The sequence below is a fragment of the Eubalaena glacialis genome, chromosome 15, assembly GCF_028564815.1.
Source record: "Eubalaena glacialis isolate mEubGla1 chromosome 15, mEubGla1.1.hap2.+ XY, whole genome shotgun sequence".
NCBI classification, from domain to species: domain Eukaryota; kingdom Metazoa; phylum Chordata; class Mammalia; order Artiodactyla; family Balaenidae; genus Eubalaena; species Eubalaena glacialis.
In genome coordinates this window covers 26453681-26468739 of record NC_083730.1, presented here as the reverse complement: position 1 = coordinate 26468739, position 15059 = coordinate 26453681, and the positions used below count along the sequence as shown (strand labels likewise).

The 15059-nt window shown below is 50.5% G+C and overlaps 1 protein-coding gene across 2 annotated transcripts in view; it reads right to left on the bottom strand.

The window, feature by feature from the left end:
- The window catches only part of ZBTB7C (zinc finger and BTB domain containing 7C), a 381593-nt gene extending 367894 nt beyond the window's left edge, over positions 1-13699 (bottom strand). For both annotated transcript variants that reach the window (XM_061170003.1, XM_061170004.1), the window contains exon 1: positions 13512-13699. The gene's annotated coding sequence lies outside the window, so the exon portion shown is untranslated. The remainder of the gene's footprint in view (positions 1-13511) is intronic.
- Positions 13700-15059: the final 1360 nt, after the last annotated feature.

Genomic DNA, 15059 nt, shown 5'->3' with positions numbered 1-15059 from the left:
GTTTGCAGATGACATGATACTATACATAGAGAATCCTAAAGATGTCACCAGAAAACTACTAGAGCTAATCAATGAATTTGGTAAAGTACCAGGATACAAAATTAATGCACAGAAATCTCTTGCATTCCAATACACTAATGATGAAAAATCTGAAAGAGAAATTAAGGAAACACTCCCATTTACCATTGCAACAAAAAGAATAAAATACCTAGGAATAAACCTACCTAGGGAGACAAAAGACCTGTATGCAGAAAACTATAAGACACTGATGAAAGAAATTAAAGATGATACCAACAGATGGAGAGATATACCATGTTCTTGGATTGGAAGAATCAATATTGTGAAAATGACTATACTACCCAAAGCAATCTACAGATCCAGTGCAATCCCTATCAAATTACCAATGGCATTTTTTACAGAACCAGAACAAAAAATCTTAAAATTTGTATGGCGACACAAAAGACCCCGAATAGCCAAAGCAGTCTGGAGGGAAAAAAAACGGAGCTGGAGGAATCAGACTCCCTGACTTCAGACTATACTACAAAGCTACAGTAATCAAGACAATATGGTACCGGCACAAAAACAGAAATATAGATCAATGGAACAGGATAGAAAGCCCAGAGATAAACCCACACACCTATGATCAACTAATCTATGACAAAGGAGGCAAGGATATAGAATGGAGAAAAGACAGTCTCTTCAATGAGTGGTGCTGGGAAAACTGGACAACTACATGGAAAAGAAAGAAATTAGAACACTCCCTAACACCACACACAAAAATAAACTCAAAATGGACTAGAGACCTAAATGTAAGATTGGACACTATAAAACTCTTAGAGGAAAACATAGGAAGGACTCTTTGACATAAATCACAGCAAGATCTTTTTTGATCCACCTCCTAGAGTAATGGAAATAAAAACAAAAACAAACAAATGGGACTTAACTTTTGCAAAGCAAACTACAAACAAAATGAAAAGACAACCCTAAGAATGGGAGAAAATATTTGCAAATGAAGCTACTGACAAAGAACTAATCTCCAAAATTTACAAGCAGCTCATGCAGCTCAATATCAAAAAACAAACAACCCAATCCAAAAATGGGCAGAAGACCTAATTAGATTTTTCTCCAAAGAAGATATAGAGATTGCCAACAAACACATGAAAGGATGCTCAACATCACTAATTATTAGAAAAATGCAAGTCAAAACTACAATGAGGTATCACCTCACACCAGTTAGAATGGGCTTCATCAGAAAATCTACAAAAAACAAATGCTAGAGAGGGTGTGAAGAAAAGGGAACCCTCTTGCACTGCTGGTGGGAATGTAAATCGATACAGCCACTATGGAGAACAGTATGGAGGTTCCTTAAAAAACTAAAAACAGAATTACCATGTATGACCCAGAAATCCCACTACTCGGCATATACCCAGAGAAAACCATAATTCAAAAAGACACATGCACCCCAATGTTCATTGCAGCACTATTTACAATAGCCAGGTCATGGAAGCAACCTAAATGCCCATCAACAGACGAATGGATAAAGAAGATGTGGTACATATATACAATGGAATATTACTCAGCCATAAAAAGGAACGAAATTGGGTCATTTGTAGAGATGTGGATGGATCCAGAGACTGTCATACGGAGTGAAGTAAGTCAGAAAGAGAAAAACAAATATCTTATATTAACACAAATATGTGGAACCTAGAAAAATGGTATAGATGAACCGGTTTGCAGGGCAGAAATAGAGACACACATGTAGAGAACAAACATATGGACACCAAGGGGGGAAAGTGACATGGGGCGGGGGGGAATGTGATGAATTGGGAGATTGGGATTGACATATATACACTAATATGTATAAAATGGATAACTAATAAGAACATGCTGTATAAAAAAATAAAGTAAAATTCAAAAATAAACAAAAGATTTACTGCAATTAATCCTCCAAGCCTGACCCCTTTAATCAAATGTACTTCCTCCTACTTCCTACACAAGCTTTTCTGCTAAGAGGCGACTTCTTGGTGGAGCGTGACACAGGGCACACTGGTCCCGCCATTCCTTTGCACAAGCTGTTCCTCTCTCCCTGAATAATCTCTAGGAACCTCAGTGTCAATTTAGGTGCAGTGGAAAGAATATGGGCTCTGAAATCTGAGCTCTGTTAAATGGGAATAATAACGTCTAACTAAAAGCTGCTGTGGGTTTGAATGGGCGCATCACACCCGGGCAGTGCCTGCCGGGTAGCAGTCACTAAATTGATGTCAGTGCCCATCCTCCTACCACACTCCCTTTCTGAGGTCCGTCTGAAGTCTCACACCCTGTCGACTCCAGGCATACAACCTCTCTTTTCCTTAAAGTCTTACAGCTCTTACAAGATATACTGCATCATTTAGCTCTTCAGCACTAGGCTTGTGTATATCTTATATACATCATCATTTTCCCAGCCAGGTTTTCGGATCTTGAGGCCAAGACCATGTCTTGGGCTTCTTCTGATGCTCTGCAGAACTTAGCCCAGGCTGGAGACACAGGGGGAGCTCCAATGCACCTTGTGTTCTCGGTGGGATCCCAGCTTCCCTCCCCCACCGCACACACACAAGCAAAAATTCTTCGTGATGGGCAGTTTCTAGGGCCAGTCTGGAACTCTTCAGCTACTCCAGTTGGTTGCCTTCAACCCCACTGATAAAGGCCTACACTCAGGCTGTGGGCTGCTTCTGGAAAGCTTTCTGAGCCTCCAAGAGGGCAGGCTGAAAGGACTGGGGCCAGTGTTCCTGAAAGGAGATGGCCCTCAATCCGGGAGGGGAACACGGAGCTGCATACACACAGGGACAGCCCAGGGGACTCCAGTTCAAGCGGGCTGAGGGTGCCTCCTTCAACACAGTGGGACTGATTTCTCTCCACTGACCCCAATCCCCTCTGTCCATGGGGCTGCTCTGCCATCACTGTCCATTTGCTGAGAAGGGATTGGCCTGAGGGAGAGCCTTGCTCTCCAGACTGAGGACAGCTCTGTCTTCCTGGGATAAAGAACAGTTTCAAAGCCCCTCAAGCTCAGAAGGAGCACAGCAAGGACACAGAGTCTACCTGGCTGAGCCGGGGCCCCAGACCCAGCCCTGTGGAGGACTCTGTAGATGGACGGTGACCAAGAGAGGCAGATGAGAGGGACCAAGGACATGGTGCCATGAGCTGTGGGCAGGAAACCTCACTGCTCACATACAGCCAGTCAGCCCAGAGCCCCTCCCTGACACCCTGCCCCTCACCCCCAGTCAAAGGCCCTAACATCCCCTCTGTGGCTTTTATTTCCCTTCATCTAGGCCGCCCCCAGTGCTGCTTTAACTGTTCTCTTCCTCCATCAAAGTCACCCCCGCCCCCGACTCCAGGCCGAGAACAGGAGTGCTGTCCTACAAGCCTCCTTCTTCTTTGCTTCCCCACCTGCACCCATTGCCTGGCACAGCACACAGTAGGAACTCAAGAAACATTGGTTTAATAATGTCGACCATAGGGTTTGTTTTCCAGGAAGTTCAATGCAAAAAATTGTTTATTCTGCTCTTAACCCTTAAACAATTAAGCAATTTCATTCTTTGAAGCACCTTGTGAACAATAAATCAGCAAGCTTAGAAGGCTATCAGTTTGTATTCAGAAAACTCAAGGTTTCCTTTCATAAAAAAAAAAAATCATTGGGTAGGGCTTCCCTGGTGGCGCAGTGGTTGAGAATCTGCCTGCCAATGCAGGGTACACGGGTTCGAGCCCTGGTCTGGGAAGATCCCACATGCCGCGGAGCAACTAGGCCCGTGAGCCACAACTACTGAGCCTGCGCGTCTGGAGCTTGTGCTCCGCAACAAGAGAGGCCGCGACAGTGAGAGGCCCACGCACCGCAATGAAGAGTGGCCCTCGCTCGCCGCAACTAGAGAAAGCCCTCGCACAGAAACGAAGACCCAACACAGCCAAAATAAATAAATAAATAAATAGCGTTCCCTTTAAAAACAACAACAAAAAAAAAATTGGGTAAAAACCAAGAGTATTGGATAAGCAAAAGACTGGAAACAACCAAAATATCCATCTATAAGGGCCTGGTTAAATAAGCCAAGGTATAGCCATACAATGGAATTTACGCAGTCAAAACAAACAAGCAAAAAAGAACAAAGAAGTTCTTTATAGTCAAGACTTACTGTTCAGTGGAAAATGTAAAGTGAAATATAATGTGTATGGTATGCTTCCGTTTGGGTAAAAAAATTTTTAAATACACATGCACATGTATGTATACATACACACACATATACATATTTTCCAGTATGTGCATTCAGTATCTTTAAACTGAAGAGACCAGTAGCAGTGGTTGCCTAGGGATAAGGGAACTAAGAGATGAGGTGAGAGAAAGCCAGTTTACTTTGAATACCCTTTTGTACCTTTTGAATTTTAAACCACGTAAGTATTGACCTATTCGAAAAAATTAAATTAGAAATTCAAAGCAAACAATGCATGGAAAAGTAATAAAAAATCTAGTTTAGGAAAACATAAAAGAGAAATCCTCATTTAAAAATGATTCAAGGCAGCCTGGTTGAGTCATCTGTTAACTGCGCAGAAAGCAAAAACCCAGGAGGCACCCTTGTGTGGCTGAAAGGACACGTGGCAGCCGCTGGCACTGGCCTGGGCTCCTCCCTGCCTTGCTGGGGGACCTCAGAGAGTGGCGGGGCCTCTCTGACCCTCAGTTTCCTCCTCCGTGAATGGAAGTGTTTGGACCAGCTCTTAGAGCACATAGGCCCTTTCCTGTGTGGGAACAGGGGATCCCCAGGTAGACACAGCTAGTTACTTAGTGACAACCTAATTTATAAAGAAGAAACACTCCTTAGAAAGGAGAGAGAGTTTCCTTCCCCCCCACAGAAGTCTGTGGCAGGGAGATAAAAACCTCAAATCCTACGCACCACAGTGCAATGAAACCAGCGCCTCTGACTTCAGGAGCTTAAAATACATTTGCAGACACACCCTTCCCTCCAAACACACCTGCTGCTTTTTTCCTCTCTCTTCCCACATCCTCTCTGGACAGGCCAAGTGCCCATTTATGACAGAGCTGAAATATTTCCTTTTTTGTTCTAATATTTCCTGCAGGGCCCCTCCCCTCTTTTATGGCTGCCATTCACAGCCATCTGGGATGACCAGGAACAACAGGCAGCTTCAGGACTTAAAGACAATGAAAACATGTCACTTTTTAAAAATAATAGTTAACGGAGGCCCCCCTGCATCCCCAAAACATACTTTTAAATAAATGTAACTTAATGGCAGGGACTGGATATTGTCCATTCTTGGAGAGGCTTAGAGAGGCGTGTATGTCTCTCTAAACTGTCCAGGCAGAACTTTCCAATGAGGTGCTTTAAAACATGGTGCCCAGCAGGTTTCTCTGTTGCCCAAACTTTCTCTCCAAGCCCCATCTCCACCCACTTCAAACTTAGGAAGTGGCTAAATGTGCTTTCCATGCCTTTCTCGCAGGAATTAGAGAACACCAGAGCCGGAATGGCTCTGAGATAATACAATCTCATTTTTGTGGTTGAGGAAACTGAGGCCCATAGTGGAATGGCGCCCAGGAATACACAATTCGCCCTCCACATGCCAGGATAAAAGTCAGGTCTCACAACCCTTCATTTCTTCCCTAAATTGCTTGCTTTTGACACGTTTCCTCCCCTGGCCATGCAGAGTCCCCCAGGTAGTACCAGCCTCCCCAGACTGACCCTCCTGACCTGTGCCCCAGGCTCCCTGCCCTGTCTCCAGACTACAGAGCTCTTGAAATGTGACTGGTGTCACGTGTTGAAATGATAATACTTTGGATATACTGGGTTAAACAAAAAACCTTACTAAAATTCATTTTACCCATCTCTTTCTACTTTTTTTAAATGTGACTACTAGAAAATTTTAAATTACCTGCATGGCTCACATTATATCTTCACTAGGCTGTGCTGCTCCAGGTCATAAGCCGTTTATCCATTCAGCTCCCAGTTGGCAAAACTGACCTGTCCCGTGTCCCAGACTCTGTGTGGCCATTCTCTATTCTAAAGACCAACCACGCCAGGCGTTCCTGAGCAGTGTGCCCCTGACAACAATATCGAGACTGAGCCACTGAAGCCTCAGGATGACCGTAAGGAGTGTGTCTCCCCTTCCGTAGGAGGTAGGGAAGGAGAGGGATCCTGTCGCCCCTCAAGTGACATTAATTCTACCTCCATGTGAGCACTGGCTTCCCAACAGTCATCTGTCTTGTAGGATTTTTATCCCTTGAAGTATAGTGGTAGCTTGGGGAGGGGGAGGAGGAGGAGGAGGAGGGGGAAGAAAACAAAGTCTTGAAAGTTCTTCAACACGAATCCTTGGTCTTCTCTCTCCTCTCCCTTCAGGTTAGAAATAGAAATCACAAAACACGTGAATAATTGTGGCTTCCATGTGGGGACCCCTCATTTTTGTCAGGAGCTGTGCAGAGTACTTTGTGTGTATCATCTCATCCCATTTTCTCAACCACCCTATGAAGTTGGTTATCACTGTTTTCTAGACAAGGAAACTAAAGCTTAGAGAGGGTAAGTAATGTGCCCAAGGTGACCACCAGAAAGTGGCCAAGACATAGGGTTCAGGTCTGATCAGCTCCAGACCCATGCTCCTCACCACCGCTGCACGTGTCTCAGTTTCCTCATCTGCAGGATGGGGACAATACCTGCCTGAGGCAGGGTTGGAGACCCCATGGTCCCTGGGGACCCATCCTCCCCTGGGAGTAGGTTCTGTGCTCCTGAGGAGCTTCTGGTTCGAAGGATCTCTGTCTCTAGCTACTCCCTGGTTGGGCTACACCCCACATCCTAGGCTGGCAAACCTGTCCCCGCGCTCTTGACCTTGAGGTTCTCTTGACCTTGGGGCTCTCTTGACCTTGAGGTTGCTCCTCCCTGGATGCCCTCTAGTTCCTGTCTCATGGAATTAAGTGCCACTAGCTCCTTACATCAAGACTCCACCTAAACTTCACCTCCTCCAAAAACCAATCAAAACTATTAAGTCAGAAAGCCGCTTCCCATGCTGCCCTTTCCTACTCTGCTTCCCAGGAGGTGATGCTCTCCCCCACCCCTCCACAGGGCCCTGCACTCCTTCTCCAGCAAACTCACACTCAAAAGAAGCCTTGACACCAACGGGCTTAATCAGGGTCTCACCTCCCACAGGAAGTATTCTGTATTTCACTCATTCAGCAAAATATATCGTGAGCATCCACTGCACGCTGGGTGTTCTTCTAGACCATGGGCATAGCAGTGACAGTGACAAAGCCCCTGGGCTTCTGAAGGAACCAAGGTTTTCCGCAAATGGTGATGCCCTAAACACGCTAATCCAATGATACTGGTTCATATTTCTCAAGATTCTCCTGCTGTTATTTGTAGGTCAAGGAATGATTAGCTAATGGGCACTGGGTTTTGTTTTGTGTTTTGTAATGATAAATAAAGTATGATACATTACGTGAAGGAATGCAACACACCCATTAAAATATGTTTCTAAAGAGCATGATGGCATTGGTAAATGTGATAGAACACTCATTGAGGGACAGCTTGCAACACCATATACCAGTGGCTCTTAACAAGGTCACGGAGGGAGGTACTTAGTGAGAAGTACCTTTCTAACCACATCCAGTGTTGGGGATGGGCAGGAGGGAGAGCTGATTTCCTAACTCAAACTGTGGATGGTAAAGCTTACTGAAGTATTCTCAACCAGTGAGGAGACTTGGAAAATACATTTTCTTCTAAATATCAGTGATTCACAGTGGGAATTTTCCAGACTCCCAAGAAAAAGAAACCTTCTGTCTATTAAAAGATGATATGGGTTTTGAAAGTTGTAGAAAACAACATTTAATCTTAATACATTTATATGTGAGTAGGTCTCTGTGTGTGTGCACATGCACACACACACGCACACACACACACACATGCGTGCGTGTCCTAGTGGATACAGAAAAAAGACTGGAAGGAAATATTCCAAAATCAGGGTGTTGTAAGCAGTTTTCTGTTTTAATTTTACACCTTTCCATATTTTCCAAATTTTCCATCATAACCCTTATTGCTTTTATAATCAGAAAATAAGCAGCAAACTGAATGCTAATAGTTTTTTAATTTCCTCATGAATCTGTTTTTACAGGCACCATTTCAGTGGGGTTTGGAAATCAGCAGGGTGTGAAACACAAATGAAATTCCCCATTCCTGCAGGGCTGAGTGTACCCCTTGGCCCTGAAGAGAAGCTCTCCCCACATCCACGCTGGCAGCCAGCTGTCCACAGCTGTTCTGAGGAGGCTGCAAATGAATGGAGCTGGTGGAAAAACACAACATTCCTAACTCTCCAAGGATGGCATTATGCTTGGAACTCTTGCTCACCAAAGAAGTAAATAAACAGAAGAGAGAGGGAGAGAGGTGGCAGCCAAGCAAGCTGGAGGAACTTCAGTGCTGGAAGTGGCTCAGCTTCCCGAGGTCCCCAACTCATAACAAAACACCTGAAAGAAGACCCCTCCACCTAAGCCAACCAGCCTTGTCGAATCAGGGCTAACACTGCTAGACCATAGCCCTCCTGGGCTGTATCTCTCGAATGCCAGCTTCCCTTCCTGCCACACATCAGAGTGAGTATGAACAAGCTTTATATCCACCTCTAAGCTAAAGAGATCCCGAGGGCAGGGCCCCTGGCTGATTCATCTTCATACACCCCCTAGCACTAATGAGCATAGCACTCACCAACTATTTCCTCAGCCACTGCCACATGCCAGGCACTGTTCTGGGGTTGGGGATACAATGGGGAGCAAAACAGACAAGCTCCCTGCCTTCTTGGAGCTTACATTCTAGTGGGGGAGGCTGACAATAGACAGCAGGAGAATCAAGTTTCTATCCCAGATAGATTGGAACGCTATGACGAACGTATTACCAGGCTGTTTCAGTTGAGATCTAATGACAAGGTGAAGCCAGCTGTGGGAAGATTTGCAGGAAGGGCCTTGCAGACAGGAGAACGGACAAGGAGAAACACGTGAGCTCCGTGTGTTCAAGGAACAAAAAAGAGCCAGGTGGCTGGAGTACAGGGAGTGGAGGAGGGTCAGAGAGGCAGGCAGGGGCCAGACCCCAGAGAGCCCACAGGAGGGTAGCACAGGAGCGGCCCACCTGCCTCACTAGAGGAGAGTCCCGCTGTGGCTTTGTGAGGCTGGGTTGTGCTGTGACAGCCCTCAGAGCAGGAATGCAACGCTATCAGTCGAATTGATGACAGGATTCCCATCATCCCAGACAGGCAATCAGCTTGACTTGGGGCTCTCAAAATGCCCATGGAACCCCATCTCTTCTCATCCACACTCCGCTTCTAGATCCTTGCCCTGCCAACACCCCCTTCACAGCACCAAGGAACACAGCTAATGGCAACGAAGGAGCAAGCCTGACTGCGGTCCACCCATCCACCCATGCCCAGCCCTCGGTGTGCGTTCAGCAAACATCTTCCGTGCCCAGGCCTTGCGGTGGGCGCTGAGGGTGTGATGATGAGCAACACAAGCCCCGCCCCCAAAAGCTGCCCCAGGCTCTCAGGGCACCACCGTTGGCCAGGAGCTGCCCAGCACCCACCTCTCCAGGTAGGCCTCCTGGTGAAACCTGCTGTGAGCGCCTGACATGGTTCTGAAGGGTGGATTAATTCACTCCAAGGGGTTAAACAGAGAGACAAGCTCAGTGCCCCGCCTGCTTCCTCTGCCCGCCCCCCCACCCCCATTCCTCCCTCCACTGACCCAGGAAGAAAATACCCCAGTCTCAGGAATGAAGCTGTACTCGGTGGGATGGCAGGTACTATGTATCTGAAGACAAAGGAGGGTTTTAGTGTTGGCTTGAAGAGTGGGAGGTGAGGGGGACCAAAGGGGACTAGTCTGGGGAAGGAGTGGGGAGGAGGGAAAGAGCTCTGGCTGCACGCCTCAGACCTCCACAACCAGTACCGAACAGATGCCACAGCTCACGGTCAGAGGGAGCCACGTCTGATTTGTGGCTTTCAGAATCTCCTCCTGCATAAAAATCATCGTTGCCATTATTCAGAGAAGCAAGTTACCCCCACTTGAGCGGGTCCTTAAGCTCTACCCTGTGAGGTTTCTGGGGTGCGCCTCATTTTGTGCAAATGGGGGGTCAGTGACTGAGAAAAAGCACCCACACTGGCTCTAGGGGTGCTTTTTGTTTGCTGAATGCTTGTATCCCAGATCCCCCAGAGCAGCTGAAGTTGCCAGAAGCCCCGCGGGGCCCCTCCACTCAGGTCAGGGTTCACTCCAGCCCCCGCCATGCAGTGGGTGGCAGGTTTTCTTCCAGTGGGCACAGCCATCCTGGGGAGAAGTCAGCGCCAAGCCTGGTTCCAGACCCTTGAGTCTCTTCCTCCCAGGAGGGGAGGAGGGGTTATAAATAGCCTGGACTCCTTCAGCCCTCCACAGGCACAGATCCCACACCCCCGCCCCAGCCTCAGCCAGCTGGTCCCTCCTCGCCCAAGTTCCCACAGCCTTCTGGAAGAGGGAGGGAAATGGCTCACCCACAGTCAGGGTGGAGAACGCAGCCCTTCAGGCCCCCATGGGAGTGAGTGGCCGCCCATGAACTGTCACTGTAACCCTGCCACACCTCTAAACCCCTTTGTGACTTCAGTGCTGGAGAGGGCTGGGGGGTCGCAATATTATTAGGGGGACTCTTTCACCCTGGTCGGCCCAGAAACCCCAAGCTGCATGCTCAGAGTATGTTACTGTAGTGAATGGAGTTACAGCAATAACATTCTCCCCTCTCTCTGCCTTGGTTTCCCTATCTGTTAAGAGATGAACTATGAACTATGAGTTACCTATGAGATTAGCATGCAATGAAAGTGAAAAGGCAGTGTCAAACTATAACATCGTATTGTCATGAAGATACCAGATCTTGGTTTCTTCTCCAGGAGCCCCAAGCACAGCTATGGGGACATTGATTCTTATCTGTTCATGAGAGAAGAATTATGCTCGGTGACACTGCATTTGCCTTGAATTCTTGATACTGCGTGCCCTTGAAAGCATAAAACTTACAAAATGTTCTCTCTTATAAGTCATTTCTGACTAATACAGATTGACACACACCACATCCAGAATTATTTTGATTTAATACGGTTCTGCTGGACCGTACATGACATTTTAGACTGAAGAATAAGCATTACCCTAGAATATTTAGGTTCAGGAAAAAAGTTCTCTTAACAATCATTCTGTTTATCACTCAGATCCTTCCTGCCCATACACACTGGTAAGAAACAAGTGGCTAAAATTTAAGTGGCCAACTCGCAGTTCTTTTTAATTAAGACACTTTGTTTGCTCAATAAAATACAACGTAAAAAACATTTACGGAAAACCCACTCATTGATGTCTAATAGCTGTGTCAAATACCCATAACAACATTTATTCCAACACCCCCAGATAATTGCTCATCTTTCTCATTTAGTATCCACAACAGCACAGCATTTGTGCCCAAGTGTGATTGATCCAGAATTGGGCTCCCTTTCAAAAATATCTGTAAAACCTAATTACCAGGAAAACAGAGTTCTGGCATCCTACGGAAAGTGGGTGCCTCACAGTGAGACAAGCTGCAAACTCATCTTGGCTAATCAAGCCACATTATGTTACAAAAGGAGTTTGAGGAATTTGGGGTGAGGAGGGAGCAGGAAAAGTTGGGATAGTGTCAGACTGGAAATCTGCAGTGACAGTTCTGATTTTTTTAAGCCAAGGGCAGAGGACAGGAAATTAGCTGGCAGGCATGGATGTAGAAAGTACCAGATAATGAGCCCATGATGGGCTTGGGGTGTGGGAGTGGCATTTCTGATCTCAGGCCCTACAAGGCCTTGTTGAGGGAACTCTCTCCACCCTGGTCTGGGAGGCTGATGTCATTTCTGGTCTCCCTGGGCCTCTAACCACTGTGGCAGGTCACTTTCCTTCCTCGGGCCTGAATCTGCTCCTCTGTAAAATGAGCACTCTTTAATATTTCTAGGGTCTCTTTCAGCTCCAAAATTCTGTGACTTCCTTTAAAGCAAAGGACATGCTTTCTGCTCAGGTACTTGCTGGGGCTAGGGGAATAAGGAGTGGGAACAGAACCAGCCAGAATGAAGGACTGAGTGTTTCCAACTCCCATGCAGTTCTGTACCGACTTGCAACACCCGGATATCAGACCCATTCTGGGAATAATGATTTCTTTCAGCCCAGGATGGAGCTACCCGGGTGGTGCTAACCTCCGCTGCCCTGGATTTGTCAACCTGGCCAATGAGGAACAGGGCCAAACCACTGGATTTCTCAGAGCCTCTCTCCCAGAGCTGACCAAGGCACATCTTCCTCTTGTGAGGGTCTTCCCTTCCCACCGTCATCGCTCTTTCCGTCCCGGAGGCCCCAGAAACCCCAGCCCTCGCCTGGAGAATGGTCCAGCGAGGCTCCCTGGGCAGGCAGCACAAGCCACAGACTCCTGGCTCCCCTCGGTCCTGGACCCTCCACACCTCGGCTTGGGTACCAGCCCCCGCGGCTGGATTCAAAGGAAACGGGAGTTGTTGCCGCTTCTCTTTTCTTTGGCTCCTCCTGGCTTTCTTCCTAATGAAATCAAAGAAGCAGCCCTAATAACAAAGCAACACAGCGGCCGGAGACGATTCGCTTTCAAAGGACCAGGAGATGCGCACACCATGAGCGAAGACGCGCCCGGTTCCCGTGCGCGTCGCTAGGAAGAGACTTTGTGCTGACCCTTGCGGGCGACAGGTACCGGGCCGGCCTTCGCTTAACTTTCCCGAGGCACAGAGGAACCGTTGAGTGCTCCCAGTTCCCGCAACTTCCCAACTGGACAGCAGCATGGGTCTCAGGATCCTGCAAAGACACCACCTCGAGCAGGGACCGCTACGACGCCCTTGAGGCGCATCGCGAGATGCCGGGTCCCAGACTTTCCAGTCCCTTTCCCAATCTTCAAGATAAGACCTCAATGCGGGTGCCAAAGTCTCAAGAAACCGCCACTCTCCAAAATATTCCCGCGCCTTCCCGGCAGAAGTGCGGTAAAAGTTTTGGCAGAAACCACCTGTGGCTGCCGACAGACCCGCCCCGCCCGGGCCCAAAGGCGCCGCCGAGCCCGGGGCCGCACGCGCCCGTAGAAGTTCCCTTCCAGCCCCGCGCGCCACTTCGCTCCGGGCCGCGGTGCCAGCCAGGAGGCGCGGCGCCCGCTCGCTGGCTCGCTCTTCGCTGGCTCTCCCCTCCTCCCTCCCTCCTCCCGCCTCCTCCCGTTGCATGGCTGCCGAACGGAGCCCCTGAATAGCCACCACAGCCCCCCGCCTCCTGCCCGCCGCGCCGGGGGCGCCCCTGCCCCAGCCTGCGCCCCAGGGTGCGCGGACCGCCGGCCTCCTAGCAACAGCCCGGGAGATCGCTCCCCGGCGCCTGCGATGCGGAGCCACCCTCCGGGAGCCCCGCGACCCCCGACCCGCCTCAGCAGCCGAGATGCGGTGGAGACCGCGACCCTGGCAGTCGATGCCCCAGCCCGGCACGCGAAGCCACTCACCTCTGCGCGCCGCCGGACCCGCGCGCCTCCTGCACTTGGCGCCGGCCGCTGTCCTCGCGTCCGCCTTCGCCGCCGTCCGTCCCTGTGCGCCGGAGCTGCGCGGGCCGCTCGGCTGTCAGAGTCTCGTGGCTGGGCTGCGCCGGCTGTGTGGAGCCGAGCGGCAGTGGCGGGCGCGCGGCAGCTCCTCCCTCCCCGCTCCGCGCCTCCGCCCTCCTCGTGCCCCGCCTCCCGCGCCGCTGCTGTCAGCCCTGCGCCCCGCGCCCGGCGCCCGCGCTGCCCGCGCCAGCGGCTCGGGGTGCGCACTGGGCTAAAGGGCCCGGATGTCTGAGGTCGCCTCTCTCGCGCGCCCGCCCCCTCCCCTGCACCCGCTCCCCGCCCTGCCACACATGCACTTGCTGCGTCTCAACCTCCTCCTCGGCTCCAATTAATTTCTATTTTGACAGTAACTGTGGCTGGGGGCGGCGCTGCTGGGGGCGCCCAGGACCCGCGCCGGCGGCGGGCGGCAGTCAGGCCGCGGCGCGGGGGCGGAGTGGGGGGCCTGGCAGAGCCACCCTCCGCTCGGGGCTCCGCGTCTTTTTTCTTTCTTTTTTCTCTTTGCCTCCTCCAGGATTTAAAGGGACAGCCCCGGCCGAGGCGAGGGGCCAGGCGGCCGCCGTTTCTCCGGTCTCCAGACGCCCTCTGCGGCCCGGCCGGACCCGCCGGCACCCGGAGCACAGGCTCCAGACCGCCGGGTATTTTTAGGTCCACACCCGGCCCAGGACACCGGGGCGGCAGAGCTTGGCTCGGTCGCCCCGGCGCACGGCTATTTTTACAGAGTCCGATTGGGGGAGGAAATAAAACAACTCAGCAACTGCTTTTCCAACCGAAAGTAGGGAGCAAGGAGTGGGGGCGAGAAGTTTCCCAAATGCTCTCGGAATTCCAGAGAGCTCAGAAAGACACCTCTCCGACACAAGAAACCACAGGCGCGCAGCACTCCAGGGCTCCCAAATCCCTGCGGGCCTCCCCGCCCTGGAGGCCGCTCGGGCGCCGGGCCCCCAGCCGCTCGCCGGCCAGGGTACCCCGCAAGCTGCACAGCGCGCGCCAGGGACCGGCCTCGGGCCACCCGTCACTCGCCTGGACTGCCTGGAAGGCGGCCTTCAGAAGCATCCAATCACCCAGCTACGCAGCCAAAGGGCGGGCACTAGAAGGACTTGACTCCACCCGGTCCCTCCAAGCCCCGCCTCCGCGGATACTGTACCCGCTGGAGAGTCTCGGTGGGAAGCGCTGCAAGCGCCGAGCGGTGATGGACAGCGCAAAGGGCCCATCCGAGGGAAGAGGAGGGGGTCTCGGTCCAGGAGCGAAGGCGTGAACTGTCGCGGGCTAGGCGACTCCTCGGCAGACGTTCCGGCCACCAGCAGGCCGGGGCACACTGGCGCTCTACCTTTTTACAACTCCCGCCTTCCTCACTCCCTGCAGACATAGAAACCCTTGCCCGCCGTGGCTTGCCCGACCTCTGCGACTGTACCCTCTTATGTCAGCGGATCCTCTCCGGGACTCTTTCTTCAAAGG